At 38.2% G+C, this 21,284-nt stretch overlaps 1 protein-coding gene across 1 annotated transcript in view; it reads left to right on the forward strand.

Annotated features, from left to right (window-relative positions):
• Nucleotides 1-17,295, forward strand: part of SELENOT (selenoprotein T) — a 38,248-nt gene extending 20,953 nt beyond the window's left edge. The window contains exon 6 of the mRNA XM_039480195.2: nucleotides 276-17,295. The gene's annotated coding sequence lies outside the window, so the exon portion shown is untranslated. The remainder of the gene's footprint in view (nucleotides 1-275) is intronic.
• The last annotated feature ends 3,989 nt before the right edge of the window (nucleotides 17,296-21,284 follow it).

The raw sequence follows: 21,284 nt of genomic DNA on the forward strand, positions 1-21,284 counted from the left end.
TTCCTAATGGCCAGAGTTGATCTATTATGCTAGAGGTGTGTATACTTATCCTATCCTTACCTTCAAATAATTAGTTCCTGAGAGTATGCAAATTCTTTGAACACACTCATGATAACAAAAATTTGTAGGCAAATGTGTGAACACAGAGAGGTATTAGTTAACTTTTGCTTGGCAGAGTTGTTCTCAGTTCCTTTCTGATCAATGAATTGACTTTCTGAAGGGTTTTTATGAGTGATTTTTGAAATAAAATACTCTTTTTTCTGTATATCTTTCAGGCATTAAGGGATTTTTGCAAGAGCAGCGTGACTGACATTATGAAGGTCTGTACTGAAGACAGCAAGCTGTTAGTACAGACTAGATGCTTTCTTGGCAGGCTCGTTGTACCTCTTGGAAAACCTCAATGCAGGATAGTTTTTCAGTGCTGGCATATTTTGGAATTCTGCACATTCGTGGAGTGCAATAATGCTGTATAGCTTTTTTTCCCCCTCCAAATTCACCCAGTTAATGTGTTTTTGTTAAGGTAGATATTACTTCTTACAACTTTTTTCTTAGTTGTATTTGAAAAAGTAGAAAATTGAGTTATGATTTGATTTTTTTTTCTCAAAGATGTCTGTTAAATTGTTGTGCTTTTATGTGAATATTTGTTTTTTATAGTTTAAAATTGATCCTTGGGCATCCAGCTGAAGTTCCCAGATACTTTATAAGAGTTTATCAGACGTCTCTAATTTGGCCATGTCCAGTTTATATAGTTTACAAAATACAGCAGATTGTGAACAGTACATTATGCAAGATTATTGGGGAAATCCTATTTCAGAGTACTATACAAATTTTTGTGTATGTGTGTATGTGTGTGTGATTACCAGAGAACTACTAAAAAATCCAACTGCTTTTTAAATTCTCTTGTGTAGTTCAAGTGTCATGCCTTGACCAATCTAATGAGTTGATTAACTGGGCCTTTATACTTAACTAAATAAAAAAACTAAGCAGATATGAGTTAAAGTTAAAAGTTTCAATTTATTGCTCAGTGTACCTGTTAACATTATATTTAACGATTGTCTGCTGAAACTTTTGTTTTTGATTTATGGATAATTTTATAAGATTAACTTTAGATTCACATGCAAATAATAGGCTCTTACCATCTTTAGGATCATTGAAACTCATCCCTCAGAAGAACGTTCACTTGAACCTCTTTACAACATTGATATTAGGTGAACAGAAATTACCTGACTAATAATTTGTTTAATACCATATATCAAAATTTTATTGTATATGATGAACAAAACTTAAAAATTTTTAAATGTAATTTTTAAATACCGTTTCAGAGTTCTAAAAAGGTAGTTTTTTTTTTTAAACTTAAATTGATAAAGGCAGTAAGAATAATTTAGCAGAAATAGAGCCAGAATGTAGAAAAATAGTCTTGTAACACAAATCATAACATACTTCAGCTTCCATATACGATTATAAGTGGTAGAGCCAAAAGTGATTTAGGGAAAAGTAATGAGGTACAGGTTGAGTATCCCTTTTCCAAAAATGCTTGGGACAAGAAGTGTTTCAGATTTCATATTTTATCTTTTTTTGAAGTTTGGAATATTTGCATTATATGTAACAGTTGAGCATCCCAAATCTGAAATCTGAAATGTTCTAATGAGTGTTTCCTTAGTGTCATGTTGGCACTCAAAAAGGTTCAACATTGAGTCCACCTAACACTTAGGTGTTAGAAAAACCTAACTTTCTATAACAATTAACCTTATACTTTGTTTGAATATTTGTTGAATGCATGTCAGGTAATGGTCCTGATTGTTACAGCTTCAAGGTGGAACATAGTGTAATCTCCAGATGCTAGGAAGTTAGTCTAATAATTCACTGCAGAAAATTGATTAAATGGCTCTCCTTTTAATTAAGAATGTGGAACCATTAACCTGAGTTCTTCATATAGTGACAAGAGTCCTTAAAGATTGTTATTCAAGTTTCTTAGAGATTGTTATTCAGGCATAACATTGTTTTATCTTTGACTGGAGCTTAAAAACCTTGTTATCAAATTGTGTACCACTCCCAACTCCCTACCTTCTGCAAGTTGAATGTCTTGCTAAGTGTGTCTAGGGGTTCATCTTCAGTAATGGACATTCCACTGTTGCCACAATTAACTTCATGACATGTGGACATTCAAAACTTGGGCCTTGGATTTTCCTGTGAACCTGACAGTTGAAAATATAGAGAATTCAAATCCAACTTTCTCTATGTTTGCCTTGGGTTGAATAAGTTGTCTTTTGGAGAATAGCTTTAAGTGGCTTAGACACTGATAAAATTCAGCTGTTTTGTTGACACTCATCTCTTTTGTCTTATGCTTAGCCATATTTAAATCTTGAATTTAATAGAGTCTAGTGAAAAAATGGGTGTGAATGAATATAAAAATAATATAAGGAAAAAGGGAAAGTAAACTGTTTAGAATGTAGTTTTGTTACATTCCCAACGTTTCAAAATTTATTAGTTACCCATAAATTACTGTGGCTGTGTAGTTCATAAATGCCTGTGTACTATTATTAATTAGAAGACCATAGAACATGCCAGCAGGTTGGCTAATGCTATGGGTTTTTTTTTTTTTAACCACAGTTGCCATTGTGGAAGAAATTTGGTACATTAATTTAAAAAAAAAGTTGGTAAAACATGGCTTTATATCTCAGTGTGTAAGATGTGCAAGACAAATATGCTTCTTTTTCTAGAATATAAGTGGTATAATTTGCTTATGGCACTAATACTACTAATGACAGGAGCCAATCAGCCTTTACAGCTATCAAAATATAATGAGATCCCAATGATGATTCTTTCTTACTTTGAATGTTAGTTTGGGACTTTGATTGGCTGGGAAACATTTTATCATTGTCAGAATTTAATTTAGGTTTCCAAAATAGTTTACAGGATTTTAAACATGGTGTGGTATTCTTAAGACTTTTTTTTAAGAAATCTTTTTGAGAGAAACAAAAGAGGATTGTAAAGCTTGGGGACTTACCTCTGTAGCACTGCAAAAATAAACTTTTATTAAGCTGATTTGAAAGGAACTCCTACTCTGTGCAATTAAATGTACACTAGAGCATATGGTGACCATACTTAGAAAATTTTGCATTATAAAAGTGATTGTCATTACCTTCTAACGGCTTCTTAACCCGACCAGTGTTTACTACCCACTGTCAAGTCTGGCACGCAAGTCTTATCACATTCTTCGACCTTAGACTACTTCCTAAGCCTTATGATCTACTTGTGCTTCAGTGCTGCTGAACTGTCAACAGCTCTGTCAACTGATGTATTCTGTGCTGGAGTGGAGCAAAGTGGAACAGTTTACATCACTGTCCATCTTTACCCCCAACCTGCAGAATTCCTGAAACATTCACACTAACATCTTTAAATCTGGAGAGAAACAAAATGAGTGTTCTCTCTGTATTAACTAGTATAGATGATTTAACAATCTCAGAAAAAAGCAAAGATCAGATATATATATTTTTAAGTCAGCTGGCTCCTTTTTCCTTAGGCTTCAGAAAAGCAAATAGAAACAAATAAATCCATAGGCCAGGTGCAGTGACTCATGGCTGGGAGGCCATGATGGGTGGACTGCTTGAGCCCAGGAGTTCAAGACCAGCCTGGGCAACATGGTGAAATTCTATCTCTCTTTTTTTTTTTTTTTTTTTGAGACGGAATTTCGCTCTTGTTACCCAGGCTGCAGTGCAATGGCGCGATCTCGGCTCACCACAACCTCCGCTTCCTGGGTTCAGGCAATTCTCCTGCCTCAGCCTCCTGAGTAGCTGGGATTATAGGCATGCGCCACCATGCCCAGCTAATTTTTTGTATTTTTAGTAGAGACGGGGTTTCACTATGTTGACCAGGATGGTCTCGATCTCTTGACCTCGTGATCCACCCGCCTCAGCCTCCCAAAGTGCTGGGATTACAGGCGTGAGCCACCGCGCCCAGCTGAAATTCTATCTCTTAAAGAAAAATTAAAAAGTAGCCAGGCTATGGTGGCATGCAACTGTAGGCTCAGCTACTTGGGAGGCTGAGATGAGAACATCGCTTAAGCCCAGGAGGTTGAGGCTGCAGTGAGTCAAGATTGCACCACTGCAGCTGACAGCAAGACCCTGTCTCAAAAAAAGAAAAAAAAAGAATAAGAGATAGGCCCAGCTCCAAACTGTGTCTTGAAGAAAAATACAAACTGGTGTCAGATACAGTAGAAAGCTATAAAGTCATCTGATCTATCAAAACTAGTAGACTGTCTTCTGTTGCCTGTGTTAAGCATGAGCAAAATAAAAAAGAGACAAAGCATGCAGACAAACAGTGGTGGTTTTAAATTTTTCATGTGCTTAAGAATAACTGGATCCCATTCCTAAAAGTTCTGATTTGGTCGATCTGAAATGGTGCCTGGTAATTTCCATTTCAAACAAGCTTCAAAATAATGCTGTCTATGGTCTACGCAAGTCCCTAATTTTTGGGTCATGGACTGGTAGTGGTCTGTGGCCTGTTAGGAACCCCACCGCACACCAGGAGGTGAGTGGCAGGCTAGCAAGCATTACCTCCTGAGCTCTTCCTCCAGTCAGATCAGAGGTGGCATTAGATTCTTTTTTTTTTTTTTTTTTTGACACGGAGTTTCGCTCTTGTTACCCAGGCTGGAGTGCAATGGCATGATCTCGGCTCACCGCAATCTCCGCCTCCTGGGTTCAAGCAATTCTCCTGCCTCAGCCTTCTGAGCAGCTGGGATTACGGGCACGTGCCACCATGCCCAGCTAATGTTTTTTGTATTTTTAGTAGAGACGGGGTTTCACCATGTTGACCAGGATGGTCTCGATCTCTCGACCTCGTGATCCACCCGCCTCGGCCTCCCAAAGTGCTGGGATTACAGACTTGAGCCACCACGCCCGGCTGGCATTAGATTCTTATAGGAGCCTGAATCCTATTGTGAACTGCGCCTGCGAGGGATCTGGGTTGTGTGCTCCTTCCCATAATCCTAATGCCTGATGATCTGAGGTGAAACAGTTTCATCCCAAAACCATCCCCTCAACCCCCTGTCTGTTGATGGAAAAATTGTCTTCCACAAAAACAGTCCCTGGTACGAGAAAAGATTGGGATCCGTTGGTCTGCACTAAGTACCACCATGCCGTAGAGCAGAATGCAGAAGATTCACAACTCATCCTAGATGCATCACATGTATAGAAGGACTTCATAACATGAATTCAGTAAAATGGGAACTTGGGAGATAAAAAGAATGATATGAGGGGGAGATTATGTTTCTAAGAAAACACATAATTGTCCCAGTCTTAAATGCACTATATCCTTTCTTGTTATTATTTCATAACCTTTTGCATGAATTTCTCTTGAAAGGAAATATTAAATCTTTGAGTATAACATAAAATAACTGGTTTGAATTGCCAGATTTTCTAAGAGCAAACCAGGCAATAGCATGCCTACATTGTTCTTAGAGTGACAAATGATTTTGATTTTCACCTTAAAAGTCTAAGTTCTTGTAATTCCGAGTAGAGAAAAATTTACATATTTAGCTTTATTAGAGTAATTAACCATAACCTAACTGTTTAAATTGCCAGGGAAACCCAGTCTACTATTTTATCCCCACCAACCCCCCTAGAAGGATTAATTAGTTTATGTAACTAAGAAAGTCCCATGTAGAACTGGCTTCAGGTATTCAAATAAGAATATCAGAAATCTCTAAACTGGCCTCATTTTCTCCATGAACCTCACCAAAATTAGCATAGAGAATTGTGGGTGGGGGAGGCATTGAGAAGAGGGAGTAATGAGGAGGGGAGGGGAGGGAAAAGAGCATAGATTAAAGTCCCAGAAAAGTACTCTGGTCCAACTTTTGTCACATTTCCTATCTTGGAACTTTCTCACTTGATACCTACTCCCTCCTGATCGTTTTGTCATCTGTTAACCTCATTTTCCTTTATTGACCCCTTCTGCCCAACCTTCTCATTCAGGATTAAAATTGTTTAAGACAAGACTATTGCTTTGTGGTTATAGGCTGCTCAGATCAAGTACTTAGCTATTTAACCTGTTTTAGAGTTGTCTAGAATGGATGATGCCAGCACTTGATTGCTTAGTTAAGAAAGAAAAATATTAGGGCCTAGGGAGATTGCTGCCAACACTCCCTTGGGCCACTGGCCATACTGTGCTTTGTGTACTAGCAACTCTTACAAGAGGGAAAAAGTAATTACAGCTCCTTTGTTACTCTTGAGTTGCTAAGAGCAGATCTATTTGAAAAAGAGTGTGCTGTTGACATTTTCCCCTAAGCTTTTTGAAAAGTGTATTAGTGTTTTAAAAAGTGTATTAGAAAATGCTGCTAAATTTTATCTTTTAACAGCTCATAAAATCTAGGGGTAAAATTACTTTTTAAGATATTAAAATATATAATGTATGTAAGAGGTGACACATAAATATGATTCTTCCAGTAAAATTGTGTTTTATACAGATGTATAGAAATTTGGTGTTGAGATCTACTTCATTACTTCAATTTTCAAATTAAAAAAGGGCCTCTCGGCCGGGCGCGGTGGCTCAAGCCTGTAATCCCAGCACTTTGGGAGGCCGAGGCGGGTGGATCACGAGGTCAAGAGATCGAGACCATCCTGGTCAACATGGTGAAACCCCGTCTCTACTAAAAATACAAAAAATTAGCTGGGCATGGTGGTGCGTGCCTGTAATCCCAGCTACTCAGGAGGCTGAGGCAGGAGAAGTGCTTGAACCCAGGAGGTGGAGGTTGCGGTGAGCCGAGATCGCACCATTGCACTCCAGCCTGGATAACAAGAGTGAAACTCCATCTCAAAAAAAAAAATAAAAGAAAAAAGGGCCTCTCTGAGTTAAGTATCTTGCCCTTGCCCTGGTTATATAGCTTATGGCAACAAAACAAAACAAACAAACCCTACACTCTTGGTGGGGCTTGGGGAAAGCAGAATTAACAGCAGAGGACTTTGTCAGAAATTTCTCTAGGTGGGAAGAGAGAAGACAGTAACAAAGCAATCTTACAAATTTAATCTCAATTTCTCTTCACGTTATGCTTAAGATGGGCTGAAATTTTTCAAATAAACTAAAAAAGGCAGGTGTATGTATGTACAAGAAACACCAGAAAGCAAGTTTACTTAATAATTTTTTATTCTAATGAACTAAATTCAAGCGTCAGATTGACTGGGCCTGTTTCCCCACTTGGAAAGATCCTTCTCCAAAAGCAGGTTTATAAATTGCAGTTCTTCAGACCACTTATCCTGTTCACTGATTACATGATTAGAAGAATTGCGAATATATACAGAGGTTACCAGCTGTGTGTCCTAGGCAAGGTGGTTATCTCATGTAAGTTTAAAAACAGCACACCCGGCCGGACACAGTGGTTCATGCCTGTAATCCCAGCACTTTGGGAGGCTGAAGTGGGTGGATCACCTGAGGTCAGGAATTCAAGACCAGCCTGGCCAACATGGTAAAATCCCGTCTCTACTGAAAATACAAAAATTAGCTGGGCATAGTGGTGCATGCCTGTAGTCTCAGCTACCTGGGAGACTAAGGCAGGAGAATTGCTTGAACTCAGGAGGCTGAGGTTGCAGTGAGCCGAGATTGTGCCACTGCACTCCAGCCTGGGTGACAGAGCAAGACTGTCTCAAAAAATCAAAAACAAAGAACATCACACTTGCCTCTCAGCTGCAGATTGGATCATGTGTTCTTTCAGTGTTCTTGCAGCTTTCATATGGTAAAATGCTGTGTTCAACTAGATCTCAACTTTGGTGAAGCACTAACCTCCATGGGGACATGGCCTTATGTGGCCCATTACAAAACAAAATTTTGTTGATGTCTCATTTTAAAATGCATGCCAAGAATCATTTTATTTCAAATTGTTGTTGGGTTTAATATAAAAAATTTTGTTTTATTGTTTTTAACTCCCTAAATCTTTAAGCAAAATGGATGCTCAGGAAATGTGTTTCTCCTGAGGCTGCGTATAACCCCTATTCCACTGCATCTTATTCCCCATGGGTGTGGGGTTTTTGTATGTGTGGACAGCATCTTAAATACAATGATCATCATAGAGTCGTCTTCAAATTTTTATAAGTTTTCTATGTAATCTGCAATATAGCCATATGCTTAAGGATTACTGCAGTAACAGAAGATGTGTTTTTTAGGAACTTTGTATCCCGACTATACATGTGGGGAAGATGGGAGATGAAGATGTGAGTTTTAAAATAATACACAAAGGTACAATACCAAAAAATTAATTAAATGCTATACAAAGTAATGACAAACATGCCGAAAACAGTGTTGGGGAAGGCTAAAATGGTGGGTCTATAAACGTTGACTGAATTAACATAATTAAGACAGTGGGTCTCACGTGGGGTTTTACTCTCCAGCCTCCTGCAGAATGGCCTCTTTGGTCCTGTAATGGATCCTGTTCTTAACTACTGTCTCTAACTGGGACCTGGGGTGGAAGAGTCTGATAGTAATCAGTCCCCAGATGGGGAGAGGGCAGTGCTTGTTTCCTAGCCACCCTGAAAGGCTGAAAACGATTAAGGAGGCTTAGTGTCATTTCAAGCAGTCTCCTTTGCTTTTGTGGGTAGTTTTTCCATATTTGTGCTTAAAACAGAGGAAGCCTTTCATTCCAATAATAAAATAAAAGGCTAAATTCAAGGTGATAGACATTTTAGTGGGAAAGATTGTCAAGGTTAACAAACCAACAAAGGGAAATAGCTCTTATTAGATCTTTTCTTCTTTTGATTAGAGAAAAAAAGCCAAAGAACTATTTTGGGGGTTTGAAGTGGCTAGTGGACTACTCCAGAGGACACAAAGAGGGTTCACAGTGTTTTCTAGGGCACTTCCTGTTTTCTTTGAACTTTGTGGGAATGTGAAGCTGTGGTAAGAAGCAACTTTGAAATGTGACCAAAAAAAAAAACAAAAAACTGGTTTTAGTATTGTTTATTTTTTTCTTTCAAAGCATTTGTATTAATGAGTTGGATGGTAAGAGGTGATTAACATTCCAGACCAGTAGATTTCAGAAATGTCTTCCAACAGTGAAAATAACTTGTGTTAATCCTCTGGGCTTTCACCTTTACTTAGGCTGACTGAGGGATGGGAAATAGCTTTGGAATCGAAAGTCAATCCTATTTAATTTTCCAACTTCTCCAGAATATTATTTCCATTTATCTTCTTGAGAGCATTTCTGGAGGGATTGGGGGTAGGGCAGTAACAGTTGTGAAGTTGTGTGGCACAATTCCTGCATTCAGTGTGCATACGGTGTAGCAGAGAAGAGAATCACAAAAATGTTACAGCAAAATCAGTAAGCTTCATGAGAGCTATAGGAGCAAGAGGGGACATTGGTTCTAGATCCTTGAGTATATAATTTTCCATAAATGGGCAGTGCACAGGAGGAGCAGCACTTCGAGGGTGAGAAAGCAGAAGCACAGGTGTTTTTGTGATAGTTCCTATAGGGAAGGGGGCTGGACCATAGTTTATATCAGTGGGGTGGAGGGAGATATGCTGGAAAACAGGCTTTAGGCATTGACAGCTGAGGTGAGGAATTGGACTGCATTCTGTGTGAGTAGTAGCCAAGGAGAGTCTCTGAGCTGATGAGCCGTAAGATCAGATCTGGCTTTTAGGGGTGAATCTGTCTGCACTGAGAATTGGTGGGCAGAGGAGGATGAAGAGGTAAAGGTTCTAACAAAAGCATTCTGGGCACTCTCAGCATCACATTCCTTAGATTAATAATTTATAAGTAATATATTCAATTTTAAAATTAATGTCAACTTTTGTGGTTATATTCCTTTTGTATCCTTTTGAGTTTTACTTTAGAGTTCAATGTCATGCTGAAACCTGTACTCTATTAGAATTACCCTTCTTAAATCTAGTTTCATTTCTACAATTTAGCTTTTAAACTTTGGGTATCATTTAAATTTTTTTGATATCTATTTTCTGCTAATTGGTTAAGGAACCTTTTTCCTGCCCCAAGAATATAAGATTAATTGCAATTAAAAAGCCTAGTGGTTTAGTGTGATTATTCCTTCTTGTTTTTCTGAGAAGCCATCCATGTCTTTTGTGGACCAGTCAATCCTGACTTTGATCTTTAGGGACAATACACTATATGTCCTGTGAGTATCAGGAAGGACACTGATCCTAGATATTCATTTAGGGGATGAATTTTCCTCATTCCAAGGAAAATTGTGATAGAAGTTAAACTGATTACCCTTGTTTACTGAATGAGAACCTCCATATTCTCATTCAATACAAGCATGAGTAGGACCTAGACATCTTATCTTGCTGAACTCTAGCAAGGCATATGGGCTGCCTGGTATACAGTATGCAGGATGCTCCCTCCCACCCCAGCAAAGATAGCATGATGCACTTGTCCTTCTCTGGGAAAATAATGAGCAGTGACTGCAGATTTCTCAAGGGTCTCTTATGATAGGGTTGCAATTCCCCATTCTTTTTCCCTTCTCAGAAATTTCTGAAACTCACTTAGTTAAAAGATTAAAAAAATCTCCTTGCAAAAGGATTTGTTGAAGTAATTGGGACCCGACTCACCTTCCTGATACAAATAACTAGAAGTAGACAAAATGTGTGAAACAACTACTCTCAGAAATTGGACAACAAGCAGTTCAGGGCCTTGATCCCCAAGAGAAAGACAAAGGAACTACACAAAATGTTTCATTTTCTCCTTGGAGGCTGTATTAGTTAGCTAGGGCTGTCATAACAAAATACCACTGATTGGGTGGCTTGAACAACAGAAACTTATTTTCGCACAGTTCTGACAGCCCGAAGTCCCAAGATCAAGGTGTTGCCAGGGTTGGTTTCTTTTTAATTTGAAAAAATTTTTGTGACAGTCTTTCTCTGTCACCCAGGCTGGAGTGCAGTGGTTTGATCATAGCTCACTGTAGCCTTGATCTCCTAGGCTCAAGTGATCCTCTTGCCTCAGCCTTCCAAGTAGTCAGGACTACAGGTGTGTGCCATCACCCAGCTAATTTTTTTGATTTTTAATAGAGGCGAAGTCTTGCTATGTTGCCTAGGCTGGCCTTGAGTTCCTAAGATCAAGCATTCCTCCTGCCTTGGCCTTCCAAAGTGCTAGGACTGTAGGTGTGAGCCTCTGTGCCTGGCCAGGGTTGGTTTCTGATATGGCCTAATTTTTGTAGAGACGGGGTCTTGCTATATTGCCCAAGCTAGTCTCAAATTCCTGGCCTCAAGTGATCTGCTTTGGCCTCCCAAAGTGCTGGGATTACAGGTGTGAGCAACTGAGCCTGACCAAGGGGGCACTTTTTAGACTAAGGTACAGAGAGGGGGATCCCAAGCATACATAGTACAGTCATCTCACTGAGTTGAAGAAGCAGATTGGAGTTTAAGAAGGTGATTTGGAATTTGCAGGGCAGACAGCTATAGAGGAGGGAGCTATGCAGAGAAAGAACTACAGAAATCTGCACAGAAGTTTCTTTGAGTATTGCTGAAATCCCACGAGCTAGGTATACTTTGCCTTATATATCTCTTCCATCTGGCTGTTCCTGAATTGTATACTTTATAATAAACCAGAAAATTTTAAGTAAAGTGTATCCCTGAGTTTGTGAACCATTCTAGCAAATTATTGAACTTGAGAAGAGGGTTAAGGGAACCCCTGATTTATGTCTGATTGGTCAAAAGTATGGGTGGTCCAGGACCTGCAACTGGTGTAAGTGGGAACAGTCTTGTGGAACTGAATACTTAATTTGTGGGATCTGACACTTACTCCAGGTAGATAGTGTTATTAATAGAAATGAATGGAATGTTAGGACACTCAGCTGGTTAGTGTAGGAACCCTTCCTCCCTCAACACACGCATTTGAGATCAGAAGTACAGTGTGAGTAGGGAAACAACATAAATAATTTTTAAAGCATTTTTTACCTTTTTATTTTTAAATTAGAAATATAGATGCGATCTTGCTGTGTTGCTCAGACTAGTTTCCAGCTCCTGAGCTCAAACAATCCTCTTGCCTTAGCCTGCCGAAGTGCTGGGATTACACGTGTGAGCCATGCCCAGCCGAGAAAGTTTCCTTTATGATTTTAAAACTTTTTCACTTTGAAAGCCTCATAGTGAACCAGAAGTAACCCAACAGCCTCACAGAATAAAGTATTAGATCCATTGACAAAAATAACAAAATTCAACACTCCTCAATATAGAATTTGCAGTGTTAATCCATTAAAAAAATGACTAAACATAAAAGCAGAAAATATGAACCTTAGACAGAAGAAAAATCAGTAAATAGAAACCAACCCAGAGGTTAGGTGGTGACTCATGCCTGTAATCCCAGCACTTTGGGAGGCCAAGGTAGGTGGACCACTTGAGCCCAGGAGTTTGAGACCAGCCTGGGCAACATGGCGAAACCCTGTCTCAATTTTAAACATTTTTAAAAATTTAATTTAATTTAAAAAAGAAACCAACCAGAGGTGACAAAGATGATGGAATTAGCAGACAAGGATTTTAAAAGTTTATATATATGTGGTCAGATATTTAAAGAAAAATATGAATAGGATAAGAGAAATTGAAGATACTAAAAAAAGAACCAAGTGAAAGTTCTAGAATTTAAAATACAATCTTTTATATGAATAATTCACTGAGGCTTAACAGAAGATTAGATACTGATAAAAAGATTTCATGAACTTGAAGAGAACAAAAGAAATTATGCAAATGGAAGAAAGACTGAAAAACCAGCAGACTATCAGTGACCTGTAGACAGCATTCTGAGTTATAACTTACAGATAATTAGAATCTTAGAGGAGGCAGGGATCAGAAAAAAATATTTGAAAAATAGTAGTGAAAAATATTCTGAAATTTAAAAAAATAGAGACAGGACCTCACTATGTTGCCTAGGCTGTTCTTGAACTCTTCCACTCCAGCGATTCTCTTGCCTCAATGTCCTGAAGTGTCGGGATTAAAGGTGTGAGCTACTGTGCCTGATCGTTTCAGAACTTTTTAATTGAAATGTAATTCACATGCCTCATATGCTAATTCATCCATTTTAAGTATGCAATTTGATGTTTTTAAGTATATTCACAGGTTTGTGTAACCATCACTGCCACCTAATTTTAGAACATTTTTGTCCTACCTAAAACAAACCCCTCCAGTTACCACAGTCAATTTTAGAATATGTTTATAACTCAAAAATGGAAGGCTGTGCCCTTTAGCTATCACTTTCCTATCCTGGCAACCCTGTAGCCTTAAGAAACCTCTAATCTATATATCTACAGATTTGCCTATTCTGAACAATTTATATAAATTAAATCATATAATATGTAGAATTTTGTGACTGGCTTCTTCCACTTAGTGTATTTTCAAGGTTCACTAATGTTTCATTTACTAACACTTCATTTTTCAATTGTAAAATAATATTTCCATATATGAATATAGCACATTTTATTTCATCAGTTGGGCATTTGGGTTGTTTATTTTTATTTATTTATTTTTTTAGAGACAGGGTCTTCCTGTGTTGCCCAGGCTGGTCTTAAACGCCTGGGATCAAGCAGTTCTCCCACTTTAGCCTCACAGTGTGCTGTGATTATAGGCCTCAGGCACTGTGTGACCAGCCAGGTTGTTTATTTTGGGCTCTAAGAATAGTACTCCCGGCTGGGCGTGGTGGCTTACGCCTGTAAACCTAGCACTTTGGGAGGCCGAGGTGGGTGGATCACCTGAGGTCAGGAGTTCAAGACCGGCCTCGCCATCATGGTGAAACCCCATCTTTAAAAAAATAAAATAAAAAGAATAGTACTCCCATCAGGCACAGTGGCTCACATCTGTAATCCCAGCACTTTGTGAGGCCAAGATGGGCAGATTGCTTGAGCCCAGGAGTTTGAGACTAGCTTGGGCAATATGGTGAAACTCTGTCTCTACTAAAAATATAAAAAATAAGCCAGGCATGGCAGCACACACCTGTAGTCCCAGCTACTTGGGGTTGTGGTTGGGGCTGAGGCAGGAGGATCACTTGAGCCCAGGAGACTGAGGCTGCAGAGAACCCTGATCATGCCACTGCACTCCAGCCTGGGTGACAGAGTGAGACCCTGTCTCAAGAAAAAAAAAAATAGTGCGCCCAAGAACCATAGAATATACATTCTCATATGCACAAAGAACATACTCTAAGATTAACACATACTCAGTCACAAAGCAAACCACAATAAATTTTAAAAAATCAAAATAATACCAAGCATCTTCTTGGACCACAGTGGAATAAAAATAGAAATCAATACCAAGACGAATTCTGAAAACCACACAAATACATCAAAATGGAACAATTTACTCCTAAATAACTTTTTGGTAAACCACAAAATTAAGGCAGAAATAAAAAAAATATTTGAAACAAATGAAAATAGAGACACATACTGAAACTTCTGGAATGCAGCAAAAGCAGTGTGAAGAGGAAAGTTTATAGCACCAACCTCCATCAAGATGATAGAAAGATCTCAAATTAAAAACCTAATGTCGGCCGGGTGCGGTGGCTCAAGCCTGTAATCCCAGCACTTTGGGAGGCCAAGGCGGGTGGATCACAAGGTCAAGAGATCGAGACCATCCTGGTTAACATGGTGAAACCCCGTCTCTACTAAAAATACAAAAAATTAGCTGGGCATGGTGGCATGTGTCTGTAATCCCAGCTACTCAGGAGGCTGAGGCAGGAGAATTGCCTGAACCCAGGAGGCGGAGGTTGCAGTGAGCCAAGATCGTGCCATTGCACTCCAGCCTGGGTAACAAGAGCAAAAACTCCGTCTCAAAAAAAAAAAAAAAAACAACCTAATGTCACACCTAAAAGAACTAGAAAAACAAGAACAAACTAAACCCAAAGCTAGCAGAAGAAAAGTAATAACTAAAATCAGAGCAGAACTAAGTGAAATTGAGATCCTGAAAAACTATTCAAAGATTAACAAAATGAAAAGTTGGTTTTTTTGAAGGGATAAATGAGATCGATAGACCACTAGCTAGGTTATCAAAGACAAAAAAAAGAGAAGATGTAAAATAAGCACAGTCAGAAATGACAAAGATGATAAATATTATAACCAATCCCACAGGAAGATTCTCAGAGACTATTATGTACATCTCTATGTGCACAAACCAGAAAATCTAGAAGAAATGGATACTTCTCTGGAAGCACACAACCTTCCTAGATTGAACCCTGAAGAAATTGAAACACTGAACAGACTAATAATGAATTGCAAAATTGAATAAGTAACAAAACCTACCAACCAAAAACAGCCCTGGACCAGATGGAATTATACTTGAACTCTTAAGAGCTGGTACTAATCCTACTGAAACTATAAGAAAAAAGGAGGGATTCCTTCCTAACCCATTCTGTGAAACAAGTGTCATTTTTTTTAACTAGTGTCATCCTGATACCAAAATTTGGCAAATACACAGCAAAAAAGAAAACTACAGGCACTATTCCTGTTAAACATAGAAAAACCCCCAACAAAATACTAGCAAATTGAATCCAGCAGCACATCAAAACGAAAATTCACTACAATCAAGTGGGCTTTATCTTTGGGGTGCAAGGATGTTTCAACACATGCAGTTCAGAGCAAGTGCAGTGGATCACACCTGTAATCCCAGCACTTTGGGAGGCTGAGGTCAGTGGATTGCTTGAGTCCGGGAGTTTAAGACCAGCCTGGGCAATATGGTGAAACCCCATCTCTACTAAAAATACAAAAAATTAACCAGGCACTGTGGCATGTGCTTGTAGTCCAGCTACTCAGAAGGGTGAGGTGGGAAAATCACTTGAGCCTAGTAGGCAGAGTTCGCAGTGAGCCAAGATCTGCCACTGCACGCCAGCCTAGATGAGACTGAGACTCATACCAAATGGGCAAAAGTTGGACACATTCCCTCTAAGAACTAGAACAAGATAAGGATTTTCGCTCTCACTCCTCCTATTTAACATAGTACTGGATGTCCTAGCCAGAGCAATCAGGCAAGAGAGATATAAAAGGCATTCAAACAGGAAAAGAGGAAGTCAGATTATCTCTCTTTGTTGATGACATGATTCTACACAAAGAAAATTCCAGTGATTCCATGAAAAGACACCTAGACCTGATAAATGACTTCAGTAAACTTTCAGGATATAAAAAAAATCAATGCACAAAAATCTGGCATTTCTATACACCAATAACTTTCTTGCTGATAATCAGATCAAGAATGCAATTCTATTTACAATAGCTACACACACAAACAACACAAAAATACTTAGTAATACATCTAAGGAGAGGAAAGATCTCTACAAGAACTGAAAAACACTGCTGAAAGAAATTATAGATGACACAAACAAATGGAAAAAATATTTCATGCTTATGGATTAGAAGAATCAGTATCATTAAAATGTCCATGCTATCCAAAGCAATCTACAGATTCAATGCAATTCCTATCAAATTACCAATGTCATTTTTCACAAAATTAGAAAAAACTATTTTAAAATTTATATGGAACAAAAAAGAGCCCAAATAGCCAAAGAAATCCTAAATAAAAAGAACAGCCACACAAGCATCACATTACTTGAGATGTTTTTCTTTTTTAATATAGGTCTTTACATCTACAAATTTTCTACTGAGCACTGCTTTAGCTGCATCCTATGTTTTGGTATATTGTGTTTTGTTTTCATTTATCTGAAATATATTTTCTACTTTCCCTTGTGATTTCTTCTTTGGCCCATTTGTTAGTTAGGAATATATTGTTTAATTTACCATTTACAATAGCATCAAAAATAATAAAATAGGAATAATTTAACAAAGGCGATGAAAAAATCTGAAAACTATAAGATATTGATGGAAGAAATTGAGGCATTAGCTGGGCATGGTGGTGGGCTCCTGTAATCCCAGCTACTGTGGGGGCTAAGGCAGATAATTGCTTGAACTCGGGAGGCGAAGCTTGCAATGAGCCAAGATTGCGTGACTGTACTTCAGCCTGGGCGACAGAGCGAGACTCCGTCTCAGAAAAAAAAAAAAAAAGAAAAAAGAAATTGAGGCCGGGCGCAGTGGCTCAAGCCTGTAATCCCAGCACTTTGGGAGGCCGAGGCGGGTGGATCACGAGGTCAAGAGATCGAGACCAGCCTGGTCAACATGGTGAAACCCCGTCTCTACTAAAAATACAAAAAATTAGCTGGGCATGGTGGCGTGTGCCTGTAATCCCAGCTACTCAGGAGGCTGAGGCAGAAGAATTGCCTGAACCCAGGAGGCGGAGGTTGCGGTGAGCCGAGATCGTGCCATTGCACTCCAGCCTGGGTTAACAAGAGCGAAACTCCGTCTCAAAAAAAAAAAAAAAAAAAAAAAAAAAGAAATTGAGGAAGACATACATAAGTGGAAAGATGTCACATGTTCATGGATTGGAAGAATGAATATTCTTAAAATGTTCTTACCTTCGAAAGAGATCTGTAGATTCAATATTATCAAAATGCTGATGATATTTTCCACAGAAATAGAAAATAAGCAGTTCTAAAATTCATAAGGAACCAAAAAAGACTCTGAATATCTAAAGCAAACTTGAGTTAGAAGAACAAAGCTGAGGCATCATACTTTCTGGTATACAAGGAGGAAGCTATAGTAATCAAAATGTAATTTATATAGTATGCTACTCATATAAAAAGAGACACACAGACCAATGGAATAGAACCAAGCGCCTGGAAATAAACCCATTCATATATAGTCAACTGATATTTGAAAAGAGCATTAAGAATATACAATGGGCCAAGTGTGGTGGTTCACGCCTGTAATCCCAGCACTTTGGGAGGCCAAGGTTGGCAGATTGTTTGAGGCCAGGAGTTTGAGAAATACGATCCCTTTCTTAAACCACTCACAAAAATTAACTTGAATTACATTAAAGGTTTTAATGTAAGACCTGAGAATATCAAACTCCTATAAGAAAACATAGGGAAAAATCTCCTTGATATCATTGGTTTTGGCAATGATTTTTGGATATGACACCAATAGCACAGACAACAAAAGCAAAAATAAACAAGTGGAACTACATTAAACTAAAATGTTTCTACACAGCAAAGGAAACAACCAACAAGGCAAGCTACAGAATGGGAGAAATACCTGCAAATACCCATATATCTGATGAGAGGCAAGCATCTAAAACATATAAGGAGCTTATACACCTCAGCAGCAACAACAACAAAACCCAAAACAATCTCATTAAAAATGGGCAAAAAACCTTAACAGACATTTCTCCAAAGAAGACATACAAATAGCCAAGTACAGAAAAATAGTGCTCCACGTCACTAAAGATCAAGTAAATGCAAATCAAAACCACAATGAGATGTCACCCCACTCATTACGATGAAGTTAACAAAATAACAAAAGACAGCTATTGATGAAGATGTAGAGAAAAGGGAACCGTTGTGCACTATTGGTAGAGATGTGAACTGGTACAGCCATTATGGCAAATGGTATTGAGGTTCTTCAGAAAATTAAAATTAAAACCGTCATGTAATCCAGCAATCCCACTTCTAGGTACAAATCAAAAGGAAATGAAATCAGTATCCTGAAGAGATATCTGTACCCTCATATTCATTGCAGCATTATGCACAATACCCAAGATATGAAATCAACTTGTGTTCTTTGACAGATAAACAGATAAATAATATGTGGTATATACTGATACAGTGGAATATTACTCAGCAATTAAAAAAGGAAAGTCTTACCATTTGTGACAGTATGGATGAAACTTGAAGGCATTATGCTAAGTGAAACAGTTCAGACAGAAAAGACAAATACTGTATGATCTGAAATCTGATCATATATTTGAGCAATCTGAAAAAGTCCAAGTCATAGAAACAGAGTAGAATGGTGGTTGCCAGGAGTTTAGGGGTGGGTGAAATGAGAAAGATGTTGGTCAAAAAGTACAAACTTTCAGTTATAAAATAAATAAGTTCTAGGGATTTAATGCACACATGGTAACTATAGTTAATATAGTTATATATGTAATTATATATATACTATAATATATATGTTACATATAAATATATATAATATTTATATATATGTATACTATATATGTAAAATATATAAAGATTATCAGGTTGTATATATATAAAGTCAGGTTGTATACGGTAAATACATACAATTCCATTGATTATACCTTAATAAACTTCGAAGATGGGGAATGACAAACCCATCTCCACCCCAACCAATTTATTTTTACTTTTTTAGAGACAGTATTTGTCTATGTTGCACAGGCTGGTCTCAAACTCCCGGCTTTAAGTGATCCTCCTGCCTTAGCCTCTGAAGTGCTGGTATTACAGATGTGATGCACTGCGCTGACCCCAACCAGTTTAAATTTGTAATTTCTGGTGGTGGAACCAGGCCGTGTGTGTGTGTGTGTGTGTGTGTGTGTGTGTGTGTGTAGAAGTATGTGTATATATAAAAATTTATAAAATATATATATGTGTTTTAAACTTATACGGAAATTTAAAAATACATATCAAAATGGAGAGAATTGTATAATGAACCCTCATGTACCACTCACCCAGCTTGAAAGATGGTGAGATCATTCTTGTTCCATTGATACTTCCTTCCTCTTTCCTCCCCTGCTGAATTATTCAGAAGCAATTCCCAAATATCATATTCTATTCATTTATAAGTATGTGTGTCAAAAAGAATGACCCTTTAAAAAATAACCACAAAACCATTATCACATTTTAAAATTCAATATTTTATCAATTATATGAGCAGAATTCCAATTTTGCAGGCATAGATATTTGAAAGGCTCTCAGGGTGATTCTGATGTGCAGGCAGAGAACTTCTAGATGCTGATCCGTGCTCCTCAAACTTACAGCGAGCACACGCACATGTACTGGACAACTTGTTAACATGCAGTTTCTGATTTAGGAGTCTGAGATTCCACATTTCTGACCAGCTCTTGCATGATGCCCATGCTTCTACTCAAAGGCTACCCTCTGAGTGGTAAGGCTACAGACCACAGGGTCTTTAAAAATTTTTTAGGTACAGAAGATGCAGAAAGAAATCTTATCTGCATGTCCCATATCTGACTAAATCAAAGCTCCCTGAGAATTCAGCTGCCATGACCCACTCCCTGTCCTCTGCAAGAGTCTTCAAACAGAGAAGCAATTGACCTTTAACACAGTGACATTCCAAGAATGTTGTATAAACAAGACTCTCAGAATCTTCCGCATATTCCCACTGAAGCCCCTTTTCAAATAAATCTTACCCTTAGCTGTTTGGAAAGTCTCTCCTTTCCCGCCCTCTCTCCTGCTCTCTCTTAGGCACTTGCACATGTGTAATGCACTTTTCTCCTGTTAATCCGTCATCAGTTTATTCTTGGGTTCCATGTTCTAGGACATCAGGTGATAGAGGATAAAGTTTTCCTACCTCTGTGCGTGTGTGTGTGTAAAATGGTCTTTGCTTCATGACCAGAAAGAACCTCCATTTTTTACCTTGTGAGGGTAGGAAAATGTAGGGTATCTGTTAACTTTTCTCTGGATATTCAGCTGACACTTCCCCCTCTGGGAGTGGTCTAATGCAGTTATCTTCAAACTGGGGGTCTGAGAACCTGCAGGGGTAAAGGCTCGTAGGGCATCAGTTCCCATGGGCTCAGTTTCATGCCCTCTGTAAATGTTAATAGACAGAGATTTTGTGTGTAATGAAGATGTAGGCTCTTTCTTCATCTCCCTTTTACAAAGAAAGGCAGACCCCTTGCCATGGTGTCTCACTGAGGGGCAGTGCCAAATGCACAACCCTCCAAGGCTCCACCGAAGAGGTCCATGTTGAGAAAATCAGTGATCCTAGTGATTGGGTAGTATACATATTAAGTGGTTTGTAATTCTTTGAGTTCAACCAAATTTAAGGAGAGTGAATCATATATTTCAACTGAAATTTTACTTTTATCAAAATTTGATAAGTTGTTTTGATAAGTTATGTGGATAATAATAATTGTAATGTAAATCAAGGGATTTTTTTTTGAACACAGAGACTTAAGGTCATCGAAAATAAACTTTTACATACATTTTAAATTTTAATATGTTATTTTTGTAGTCAAGAAAAATATGAGAAGATGATCAGTAATAGATTTTCTTTTCTTTTTTCTTTTTTTTTTTTTTTTTGAGATGAAGTCTCACTCTGTCGCCCAGGCTGAAGAGTATAATGATGAAATCTCAGCTTACTGCAACCTCCACCTCCCAGGTTCAAGTGATTCTTCTGTCTCAGCCTTCCAAGTAGCTGGGATTACAGGTGTCCACCATCATGCCCGGCTAATTTTTGTACTTTTAGTAGAGATGAGGTTTCACCGTGTTGGCCAGGCTGGTCTTGAACTCCTGA

This window comes from Saimiri boliviensis, chromosome 9 (genome assembly GCF_048565385.1).
Source record: "Saimiri boliviensis isolate mSaiBol1 chromosome 9, mSaiBol1.pri, whole genome shotgun sequence".
Classification (NCBI taxonomy): domain Eukaryota; kingdom Metazoa; phylum Chordata; class Mammalia; order Primates; family Cebidae; genus Saimiri; species Saimiri boliviensis.